This window comes from Hemicordylus capensis, chromosome 1, assembly GCF_027244095.1.
Source record: "Hemicordylus capensis ecotype Gifberg chromosome 1, rHemCap1.1.pri, whole genome shotgun sequence".
NCBI lineage: Eukaryota > Metazoa > Chordata > Lepidosauria > Squamata > Cordylidae > Hemicordylus > Hemicordylus capensis.
In genome coordinates this window covers 228932946-228945745 of record NC_069657.1, presented here as the reverse complement: position 1 = coordinate 228945745, position 12800 = coordinate 228932946, and the positions used below count along the sequence as shown (strand labels likewise).

General features: G+C 42.6%; 1 long non-coding RNA gene across 1 annotated transcript in view; it reads right to left on the bottom strand.

Moving 5' to 3' along the window:
- Positions 1-12596, bottom strand: part of LOC128339964 (uncharacterized) — a 31352-nt gene extending 18756 nt beyond the window's left edge. The window contains exon 1 of the long non-coding RNA XR_008313362.1: positions 12466-12596. This is a non-coding gene — a long non-coding RNA (uncharacterized LOC128339964). The remainder of the gene's footprint in view (positions 1-12465) is intronic.
- Positions 12597-12800: the final 204 nt, after the last annotated feature.

Genomic DNA, 12800 nt, shown 5'->3' with positions numbered 1-12800 from the left:
AGCCGTGAGTTTGGCAGATCTACGGCTTTTTAAATCGATAGTTCTTACTTATTTCCTGCTATCTTTATTTTGCTGGAGATCTCAGCATTCCAATGCCAACAGCTTTCAGTTTTGCCTTGAAGAATTTTTTAAAATGTCTGATACTCCAGCAAATACTTATTTCTTACTTTAATCTTGAACTTTAAACTATTTATAGCTTTTGTCAGAGATCATTATGGATCCCCCCCCCCATTTTAAACTCTTTGTGAACACCCCCCTCTGCCTTGAACTTCTTGGCAGATAAGAACTTGCAATGGAGAAATGGAATGGAGAAGAGGATAGACTTGGAGAGAAGAATGGCTTCTTTTTCCCTCTCTCTTTTGATTTCATTTTTTCATTTTATTGTTTTGCAAAGCCACAAGTTTAACCAGGATACGTATGTCTTATAAAGCCCTGCGTGGAAAAATTCTGCTTACCTGCTTGCTGGGAGGATTCGACTCTAGAAGATTTTGCTTTGAACTAATAGTTCCATTTACAATTCCTTCTGTTTGCACGCTGACAAAGTGTTTTAAGGCTGAACAATCATCTTTTTGCCATTAATTATCTAAGCTCTGACTGGGGAAATGAAAGTGTTGGAAAAAAAGTTTACCTCTTTTATGTCGAGAACCTGACTTTATCTTGAAGAATTCCCATATATATTACTTGGTCGAGCTGGAGCGGTGAAGATTTATTATTCCTCATTACTCTCATTCCTCACTACTTTCACTTTTACTGAATGATGATCTTGCTAAAGACAGGCTGGGCTAACCGGTATGGGGAGAGACTGTTAAGATGTGTTTCACTTTGAGATAAATTCAGAAGATTTTATCAGAATGGACCTGAAAGCTTTAATTTTAGTTGAAAGTTTACTTGCTTCAGTTGCTTACTTGTGTGGGTGTATTAATAGAACTATTTGGCTTTGGGAACTACAACTATGGTGAGGTTCTACATGGATTGATCTAGACTGGAGTGATTTCTCTTTGAAAAAACTTGATAACCCTTTGTCTCAGCCACAGAAGTTATAGTTCCGACTTGCTTAGTCTCTCCCCTATGAGAGAATGTCCTTGGACACTGTTTCTAAGATTTCAGATTAACCCTTTGTGGTGTGAGTGGGAAGATTCTCAAAGCCTCAAAGATCTTAACGCTGGCTTCTCCCTTTTTTCTATGATGTTTATCTCCTTTTCCTTGGTTCCGAGAAATGTGATTAACTCAAGGTCTATCTACCTATCTAAAGGTTCTAACTTTGAGTATAAATACATATTATACCTCTTTAATTGGCTCTTCAATGTATTCCCTGTGCTTAATGTTTTCTACATCAAATATTATTTAGGGAGTTCCACATAGGGTTTAATACTGAAATAACCTCAATATTCAAAGTCTTAACCTAAAGAATTAATACATATCATCAGAAAAGAAACTGAATTATATGTGATCATTTAGGGTTTTACTTTAGGATTGTAACTTTGAGTATAGCTTAATATTAAGCCTTATTACTTAGTCTTTCAAGGCATTCCCTGTGTTAACTGCCTTTCTTATTTCAACCATCAATATTTAGGGAGTTCTAAATAAGGTCTAACTTGGGTAATAATCTAATCAGGAACATGGCTTTATGAACCCGATTGTTTTAAAGACCTAAGGAAATTTCACATATATCTGCTTTGGGTTCTCTTTTGTTTTCTTGTTTTCTAAGGAAGAAATGAGAATGCATTGGGACTGGAGGATTCAGGGAAGGACTGAGAATATTCTTGCAAACTTAATTCTTAGAAGCAAATTGATATAATAGCACACATATTTTTAAAATTATGGAACAAGATTACTGGCTATACTCTATTGTATGACTTTTTTGTGGAAGGGCAGTATAGAAATCAAATCAAATAAATAAATAAATAAATAAATGGATACGAATGACAAGCAGCTGAAGATTATGCTATACTCTTTTTTTTAGCTCCAGTTCATTATTCCCTCTTTCCTCCCCTATGGGCTTTTTTAATGACCCGTTATGAATACTTTATAATAACACTTTGAGAAGCTTAGCTGGATGCAAACAACTGGAAGTAAACTGCGAAGGATTAGATATATGTATGGAGGGGATATTTCACTGCTGTAGTTTGATAGCTTATGCCGCCAGCTGTAGGTTATAAAGCTCAGTCAAGGCTGAATTTTGTCTCCCTCCATTTATCTCTCCAGCTTATTTGTTTGTTTTTCATTACATGTGGAGGGGCACTGTTAGAGGTTTAGCTGATCTTTGTTAATTATTTTACTATGGCTTTTGAATACCAGTCTGCAACGATGGGATATTTATATGTTGCTGGACACGTGGCCTTGTATTTACAACATGCATACTACTTTTCTCATGGCAGAATTCGTACTTACAATTCTTGTTTTCTTCTCCATTGAATATTCTTGTTGGAAATCGTTTTGTATATACAGTTGTCTAATAATTAATTGAATTCAGGGGGAGTGTTCCATGAGAGTTTTAAATTTTATCCTCTCTGACAATTAGATTTATAGATGAGCCCATAAACACCAATAAGTTTTTCCATACTGCTATTTTTTTGAACTTACCGTGGATTCTACAGGAGGTAGCTGAATTGTCTGTGGAGGAGACAGCCAGAATGAAGGGACTGGTGTGATTTAGGGCATGGTTTGAGCGCAGAGAAATGCATAACCAATTTATGTTTGGCTTGATAGATCTTCCCTTATTGTACTGAAATTATAATAATATAAACGTCATTGAAGTACATTTAAAATTACACACCAGGACATATTTGAGACATATTTGAGGTACATTTTAAAATACCCATCTATTTTTGAGCTCTTACTAGTGGGATTGAATTCATCAATTCTATCTAGATCTCTTCATTTGTTATTTATAATATTGAAAGTCAATTGGAAGAGAATTGCATAGCATTTTGCTGGTGAGGTTATTGTGGTTAACCTGTAATCTGGTTTGATAGAACAAGGATTTTAACGTTCTCTGAACTCATTTTTGGCTCTGCTAGAAACATAGATCTCCTTTGATCTTTTTAGATTCTCTCAGTCCATCAGCTTGACATATAAGATAATATACTAAATTTCTCATTTAATGTAGTTGGGACAGAAAAGACTAGAGAATCCAAGATTTTTCAGAATTTCCCCTGTTATTTAGCACTGGAGAGTAATACATAACAAAACATATTTTATTAAATATATACATTATGAGATTCAGTTAACTTAACAAAGTTTTCTAATAAACTTCTTTTCTTATTATTCTTTATATAGGTTTCAAATCAGATGCAGGATGAAAATGGAGTGAGAGAATGTATACTTTCTTTCCTCGAGAATACAGAATTTAACCACCAATATTTAACAATATTTCTTGAGCTTGTGGTGTGGAGCTCACACCACAGAAGATTGGGGATGTCTGGCTCTGCGCTTGAATTACTTGCATTTTTTCTATTTTGTACGTTATAGTTGGGTTGGTTCCCTCCTCCTTAGATTACCTGACAGTAGGATGATCAACCAAGTTGGGGCTGTTTCCCCCCGCCCTTTTTTCCTTTAGGGTTAGGGTTCAAGATTCTTTTATTGATAGCTACTGATACCCAGTTAAAGACTTTCCTTCAATTCTATTGTATTCTTCTTCTGTCTTGGTTTTGATAGATAAGACTTTGTATGTTAACTTGTTTGGTTTTGTTGGATTCTCAGAGATGTAACCTTTCTGTTTCCACTTATAACACTAATAGAAGCATTTTTTTAAAAAAGAGCAGCTTGTGATGCATGTTATACAGAGAGCTGTGGGAGCTTCATCTAATGAGCAGATGGAGGTCTCTAGGAGAAAAGCTGAAGAATTAGTTAGAAGGAATGGTTATAAATGCCCTATGGATCAATCTAAGAGTACAAAATTTGAGGAATACTTAAAATTCATTATGTGACTGGAAAACACAAAAGATCTTGAGAAAACATGTCCTGAAGACTAATGTGGTCTATACAGCACTCATGAAGACCTTGGGTTAGGGTGGTATAAAAATGTGCTAAATAAATAAATAAATGAACCTGAAGCAGCATCTGGCAAGTTCTAGGTTTTATGGCAGTAAAGGGGGCGGGTGTTGTTTGATTTGTGCAAAGGAATAGGTAGTTGCCAAATTAAAGGAACAGTGTATAAGATCATCTGTCTGGAATGTGAAGAATTTTACATTGGGGAGACCCCTGTTAAAAAGGTATAAGGTTCATTTGTCAGACATGCAACATAATAAAAACTGTTTGAAACCATAATAAAAACTGTTTGAAAAGCATATGAAGGGAAAACATAAGAGGAATTGTACAAACAAAGATGTTTATTTTGGCTATAACAGGAAATACAGTAAAGCATAAGATTAAAGAGGCTGTGTATACTGAACAGCTGCAACAACTATTAATGTTAGGGAAGAAATGAAAGAGGCAATGAAATTTATTGATGTATTAAAAAGGGTTAAAAATTTGTTCTGCAGAGTCATCTCCTCCTCTCTCCTTTCCCCTGTTCTTAGATTGGTTATTTAGTATCAGTTGCTGTAATTAATCTCAAGAGTTTCCAGCTGTTTGAGACAGAACATTGACACTTATGTTTTAATACTTAAACACATTTGCTCAAGTATGTAAGATCTTTGTTTTCGTTTGCTTTACCTACACATTAAAAAAAGTTCTTAAAATCTTACCTGCACATTAAAAAAGGTCATAAAATCTTGTCTGGTGTAAGGAAGAATACATATATCGTCACCTCTGTAACATATTTATTTATCATATTTATATACCACCTTATATAAAATCTCAGGGTGGTTTACAATAGTAACTACCCTTTGTGACAATGCTTTGCTTAAAGTGGGGGAGATTGGCTCCAAAAGGGTGCAAACTGGTATCCAGCTATGTTAACCTTAAAATACTAGGGAATGTTGATTACAGTATGGATGCACTGGAAGGAGAGAAGAGTATAGACTGGGGCTGCTCAACTTTGGTCCTCCTGAAGATGTTGGCCTTCAACTCCTATAAACCCTGGCTATTGGCCACTGGGACTTGGGATTATGGGAGTTGTAGTCCAAAAACAGCTGGGGGGCCTAAGTTGCGTGAGCCTGGTATAGACCCATGCCTTTAAAACAAAGTTGCTTTATTTAGTTGGAAGGCTACTCTACAAAATAGGTGAAGGCCTGAGAGCATAGCGAACAGAGCATAGCAAACAGGACATAGGAGCTTTGCAGGAGTTTAGCGGGAAGTGTGTGTGGGAGTTTGGATCACAAGGAGCCTGGTGGAGAAGAGAACGTAAGTACATATTCCTCCCTTGTATCCCTCATATTATTGGGAAAGGCTGTTTGGACAGTTAAATAGCTGATCATTACAGCTGAGACCTATCCTTCTAATAAACATATAATAAACTACTTACAATAAAATATTTCCAAATACTGTAAACAGCCAACAAGACAGTATGAAGATAGAAAGTCAGCAGGTGAAGGGGCACTTCCCAGTATATTGCACAGAGTGCCACATGTATGACTATTTGCCCCGTGGGCAGAAGTCATGGGTGTGTGCACGGTGCAAGGAGCTCCTGGCCCTCAGGGAACAAATCAGTTCCCTCGAGACCAAGGTGGCAGATCTGGAGAAGCTCAGAGAGACAGAGAGGCATGTGGACGAGACCTTCAGGGATGTGATAGAGGCATCCCACCCCAGGGCTGGTAGCTCCTCTGCTGTCAGGGATAATGAAGGAGGAGGACATCAGTCTGAGGAAGAGGGAAATGCTCCTTTAGAAGGGACCCCTTCTGTGGATGATGAGCCCATATCCTCTTGCACAGGGGATACTCCTCTGGGGGATGGGGGCCTCCTTGTAGTGGGTGACTCGATCATTAGAGGTATAGAGAGATGGGTTTGTGACCCACGTGTTGACCGCACGGTGACTTGCCTGCCTGGTGTGAAGGTTGTGGAAATCACGCAGCGTCTAGACAGACTCCTAGGCAGTGCTAGGGAGGAGACAGCTGTTGTGGTGCACGTTGGCACCAACGCTGTGGGGAAATGTAGTCGGGAGGTCCTGGAAGCCAAATTTAGGCTGATAGGTAGTGTATTGAAGTCCAGGACCCCCAAGGTAGCATTCTCAGAAATGCTACCTGTTCCACGCGCAGGTACAGTGAAACAGGCAGAGCTGAAGGGTTTCAATGCGTGGATGAGACGTTGGTGCCGGGAGGAGGGGTTTAGATTTGTTAGGCACTGGGACACATTTTGGGGCAAGCAAGGCCTGTACAAAAGGGACGGGCTGCACTCGAACCAAGATGGAACCAGACTGCTGGCGCTTAAAATCAAAAAGGCTGCAGAGCAGCTTTTAAAATGACACCTGGGGAACAGCCGACGGGAGCTGGGCAGTATCCCTTTTGGCAAAAGCCATCCCTTAAAGTCTGAGGGTGCAATGAATTCAGATAAAACAGAAGGGGACAGTGCAGAACCGCATAAAGAGCAGACAGGAGCCTGTGCCCGCAGGTCAAAGAGTCATAAGAATAGCATACTTCAGGGGAGAGATTCAGAGTATAGGTGCTTATATGCCAATGCCAGAAGCCTCCGAGCCAAGATGGGTGAGCTGGAGTGCTTGGTTGCTAACGCAGAAATAGATATAGTGGGCATAACAGAAACATGGTGGAACAGTGAGAACCAGTGGGACACTGTTATCCCTGGGTATAAACTCTATAGAAAGGACAGGGAGGGCGCATTGGAAATGGAGTAGCACTGTATGTTAAAGAAGAGATAGAATCTAACAAGCTTGAAAACCTAGGTGGACTGGAGTCCTCCACAGAAACCCTGCGGGTGACTATACAAGGCCAGAAAGGGAATGTGCTACTGGGGAGGTGCTATCGCCCTCCGGATCAAAACGCCGACAGTGACTGGGAGTTGCAGGAAGAAATCAGGGAGGCGACTGGGACGTGACTGGGAGTTGCAGGAAGAAATCAGGGAGGCGTCAAGGAAAGGCAGGGCTGTAATTATGGGTGACTTCAATTACCCACACATAGACTAGGTAAATTCACAGTCAGGTCAGGACAAAGAGGTCAGATTTCTAGATACACTAAATGACTGTGCCCTAGAACAGTTGGTCATGGAACCAACCAGAGAGAAGGCGACCTTGGACCTAATTCTGAGTGACACCCAGGACCTGGTGCATGATGTCAGTGTCATCGACCCTTTAGGGAACAGTGACCATAGTGCCATCAAATTCAGCATACATGCGGGGAGAGAATCACCAAGGATGTCTAACATGGACATTTTTAATTTCAGAAAAGGAAACTTCTCCAAAATGAGGAGTATGGTGACAAGAAAACTGAAAGGGAAAATCAGGACAGTCACTTCGCTCCAGAGTGCATAGGGTTTACTCAAAACCACAATACTAGAAGCCCAGTTAGATTGCATACCCAAAAGGAAGAAAGATACCACTAAGTCCAGGAGGATGCCAGCATGGCTCACGGGTACCGTCAAAGAAGCCATAAAAGGGAAGAAGACTTCCTTCCGAAATTGGAAGGCCTGTCCAAATGAAGAGAACAGAAAGGAACACAAACTCTGGCAAAAGAAATGCAAGGTGACAATAAGGGAGACAAAAAGAGAGTTTGAGGAACATTTAGCCAAAAGTATCAAGGGGAATAACAAAAACGTCTTTAAGTACATCAGAAGCAGGAAACCTGCCAGGGAGGCAGTTGGGCCATTAGACAATGACGGAGTGAAAGGGATTATTAAGAAGGATATGGAGGTTGCAGAGAAACTAAATGAGTTCTTTGCATCTGTCTTCACGGCAGAGGATACTCAGCATATACCTGTTCCTGAACCAGGCTTTTTAGGGATGGAGGCTAGAGAGCTGAGTCAGATAGTAGTGACAAGAGATGGTGTACTAAACTGTCTGGAAAAACGGAAAGCTAACAAATCACCAGGGCCAGATGGCATCCATCCAAGAGTCCTCAAAGAACTCAAACGTGAAATTGCCGACCTCCTTGCTAAAATTTTCAACTTATCCCTGAAATCGGGCTCTGTACCAGAGGACTGGAGAGTAGCAAATGTAACACCGATTTTCAAAAAGGGACACAGTCGCGATCCGGGAAATTACAGGACAGTTAGCCTAACGTCCGTTCCAGGCAAATTGATGGAAAGCATCCTCAAGGATAAAATTGTAAAGCACCTAGAAGAACAGGACCTGCTGGGAGTGAGCCAGCATGGCTTCCGCAAAGGTAAATCTTGCCTCACCAACCTTTTGGACTTCTTTGAGGGTGTCAATGAGTGTGTGGATCAAGGTGATGCAGTTGACTTAGTATACCTGGACTTCCAAAAAGCTTTTGACAAAGTTCCTCATCAAAGACTCCTGAGGAAACTTAGCAGTCATGGGATAAGGGGACAAGTACATGTGTGGATTGCTAACTGGCTGAAGGACAGGAAACAGAGGGTAGGTATAAATGGAGAGTTTTCACAATGGAGGGAAGTAAGAAGTGGGGTCCCCCAGAGATCTGTACTGGGATTGGTGCTTTTTAATTTCTTCATAAATGATCTAGAAGCAGGGGAAAGTAGCGAGGTGGCCAAATTCGCAGATGATACCAAACTCTTCTGGGTAGTGAAATCCAAAATGGATTGTGAGCAGCTCCAAAAGGATCTCTCCAAACTGGGAGAATGGGTGACAAAATGGCATATGCAGTTCAATGTTAGCAAGTGTAAAGTGATGCACATTGGGATGAAAAACCCCAACTTCAAGTATATGCTGATGGGATCTGAGCTGTCGGTGACTGACCAGGAGAGGGATCTTGGGGTCGTGGTGGACAGCTCGTTGAAAGTGTAGACTCAATGTGCAGCAGCTGTGAAAAAGGCAGCTTCCATGCTAGGGATCATTAGAAAGGGGATTGAAAATAAAACGGCTAACATTATAATTCCCTTATACAAAACTATGGTGCAACCACACTTGGAGTACTGCGTACAATTCTGGTCACCACATCTTAAAAAGGACATTGTTGAACTGGAGAAGGTACAGAAGAGGGCAACCAAGATGATCAGGGGCCTAGAGCACCTTTCTTATGAGGCAAGACTACAACACCTGGGGCTTTTTAGTTTAGAAAAAAGACGACTGCGGGGAGACCTGATAGAGGTCTATAAAATCATGCATGGTGGTGTGGTGGAGAATTTGGAGAGAGAGAAATTCTTTCCCCTCTCACACAACACTAGAACCAGGGGGCGCTCCATTAAATTGATTGCCAGGAGGTCTAGGACCAACAAACGGAAGTACTTTTCACACAACGCGTTATTCACTTGTGGAACTCTGCCACAGGATATGGTGACAGCCAACAACCTGGATGGCTTTAAGAGGGGTTTGGATGACTTCATGGAGGAGAAGTCCATCAATGGCTACTAGTCGGAGGGCTGTGGGCCACCTCCAGTCTCAAAAGGCAGGATGGCTCTGAGAACCAGTTGTAGGGGAGTAATGGCAGGAGAGAGGGCATGCCCTCAACTCCTGCCTGTGGCTTCCAGCAGCATCTGGTGGGCCACTGTGAGAAACAGGAAGCTGGACTAGATGGGCCTTGGGCCTGATCCAGCAGGGCTGTTCTTATGTTCTTATGAGGGGTAGTAGGGGTATGGAATAAGAGGGTAATTAAGGCAAAGATTAGTGCCTAGCTAGCTGCCTGGAAACAGTCTTCCCATAAGGGGTTAGCAGACTCTCTGATAATGACTTACGTTGCCCTTAACACACATTTACCATGTTATAGTGCTAGAATGGGGGACACAAATTTGACGGTGAAAGATTTCAGAGACAGAGCAAAGGAGTTTTTCATAGCTACCTGCCATCTAGGGATTGCTTGAGCACAAGGCAAGAAAGCTGGAGCATGAGAGGTGCAAGAGAGCAATGCCCTCATGAGAGAGGTTTTTATAGTCCAAAACATAGCTGGCGGGTATGAGTTGTGGGGAGTCAAAATTTTAAAGTATTTGTTCCATATAAGGTATGATTCTGTATCGAGCAGGCTGCATCCTGGGCCTTAAACAAAAAGCTTGCTTCACAGTTGCTTCACTGCAAGTAGCAGTCTGACTAGAATTGTGAGGGGGAGATCCCTTTCTAGCATTACTCCCCAAAACTATTAAATAGGAAGGAGGGAAATAGACTTCCTTCCACCTCTTAATGAGTCTCAGTAGACAATACAACTCAAGGATATATTTCCCCCACACTGGTGGGGGGAAAGTGGAAGGAGAGGTAAGTGCACCCTCCCCTGCCTTTAAAGTCAACCCCCCTGCCTTCGAACTTCCCCCGCCCAGTTCCATGCACATCCCTACTGGACTGGTCTTGTCCTGACTCTCTGTATGTGCTCAGATGCAACCAGAGTGGCATATCCCGGTCCCATTCCAGTTGCATTAATTGATCTGGGGGCACCAGAACACACTTAATCAGAACAAACTGTAATTGCAAGAATGCAGCAGGTTGATGCTTCCAAATAGGCTAAGAAAAGGGCTACATTTCTGATCTGGGGATGCAATGAAGCACCCAAAATGGCAAATGGAGTGAGCCTGGCAAGAAGGCTTACAGTAGAGGCTTACAACTTGGATGGCCAGCAGTTAATCTGTCCGGGAAACAAGTCTCTTCAACAGGAAGTTTTTCAGACGGAGCTTTTAAAGCCTTTTAACTCGCATCTCCTCCAGAATGGAGGTGGTGCATTCACGTATCGGCCACATTTACCCTGAAGTCCCTGCGAGTTCTGGGGGAGCAATTCATACACAATTCAGGTTTTTCACTGTGAGGTGGGTCTCACGATCCAAGAGACCCGCCTGGGGAGGATGAGCAGGGAAAGCGGGCTTAGCTTGCTCTCCCTGCACACGAGCAGGGTGGTTGCCCTGGGCAGCTGGATTGGCCGCCCACACGACTGCCGGCTCCGTGATGGAGCCGGCAGGGGCTGGGAGGATTGGGGGCCGTGTGGCCCCCAGAAGCTCCACTATGCCCTTCACGAGCGCACAGGACATACTGAAGAGACCCCTGAGCCGGGAGGCTGCTTTTAAGCCTCCTGGCCAGGGGTCTACTCATGAGTAGCCACGGTGCATCTACTCACGATTTTAAAAACTGGGTTTAAAGGGAGGGCTAGTTTGGTGGGTTAACCGCCAGGAAGCCACCGGGCTCCCCAGCAAGCCTGGTGGTTCACACGATCAGGTGAAATCGGGCTAGGCTCCCCTAGCCCGATTTCGCCTGATCGTGGGAATAGCCCCTGGGTGTTACAGTGTATCCTGATTTATATCTGGGGTTTAAAAAAAATCCACTACTTGCGTAGCGGGGTTGGGGACAACTTGGAATTCACAGTAAAGCCTCTCAGTAAAATCATGGTAAAGCCTGCTCTATGTAAAAGTCCTAGTACTCTTCTGTGGGAAGTACAGAGAATACACAAAGGGGGCAGGGAATTTTTTTGCCTTAATTGAACAAGAAAAAAGGAGAAGAAATCTGGCTGGTTAGAATGCTCTATCTAGGTTCTCCGAGGTCCCTTCCAAAGTAACGCTATTATAATTATTAAATTTTATACAGCTGCCCCATAACAATTGTTCCCTGGACAGAACTAGGCTCATCTCTTGTGCAAGAAAACTCACATGGGGCTTTCATTTCTGTTCCAGTAGCTGTTTAACAGTAGGGATGTGCAAACTGATTCAGGTGCAAATTGATTTGTACCCGAATCTAGCTGATTTGGGTGATTTGGAGACAAAACAAATCACCCCTATGGTCCATTGGCTAGATTTGGATACAAATTGAATTGTGCCTGATTTGATTCAAATCTATTTGAGATTCCGATCCCTCCTATTAATTTCTCCAGATTCCCAGCTTTCATTTAAAAAAAAAAAAAAAAAAGCTAAGCTCTAGCCATTGCAGAAGTGGAGTTATGGAGCAAAGTGTGTGGTCACTATTTTTCAAGTGTTTGAATTCTTTGGTGTATAATAACTTTCTCTCAATGAATCCCTATGAGGATTCATTACACACCTTCATTTCTTCTATTCATATTGACTGTCTTTTGGTCAGTGGAACATAGGGACATAGGAAACTGCCACATACTGAGTCTGACCATTGGTCTATCTAGCTCAGTATTGTCTTCACAGACTGGCAGCGGCTTCTCCAAGGTTGCAGGCAGGAGTTTCTCTCAGCCCTATCTTGGAGATGCCAGGGAGGGAACTTGAAATTCTTTAAAAATCAACCCTTTGCACAATCACTCTGAAACCTGAATGGTAGCAGGCACGCATTGGGGCACTACAACCCAACCCATTGTGGCACTCCTAGGAGGCACCCACAGGCAGAAATGGGCACTGTCTATCCCCATTGTCCCATAAGGTGGTTGCAGCACACATCAACAAGAACAGCAGAGCTTTGCAAAGAACAAGGTTTCCAAAAGTCACCCACATCCACTGTGTCACACAGTGAAGCTATTCAGACAAGCAGAAAACAGGGTTACAATCTGAAAGCAGATAGAACCCTATTTTTACCTCATAGCAAACAGACGGGTACATGCTGCAAGCCCAGCAGGGAGTGTGAGTGACAAACGATTTACTTTTTAAGGTTCTCTCCAGCCATTGCTAGCATTGTTGGTTCTCGAGCCCCACCCATGGCATCAGCAGTCCGTGAGTGGACAGAGCAAGCACATGACCCAAGGAGACCACTCAGAGGGCTCCAAGCTGCAGTCCTGCTTTGTAGCTCTATGATTGGTAGCCTCAGTTAACCCTTTCCTGGCAATTGCAGCACTGTCAAAGGAACTGAACTCCATCCTGATGCCCAAAAGGAGAGAGAAGACTAGAGCAGCTGCAGCTGCCAACCAGCCCCA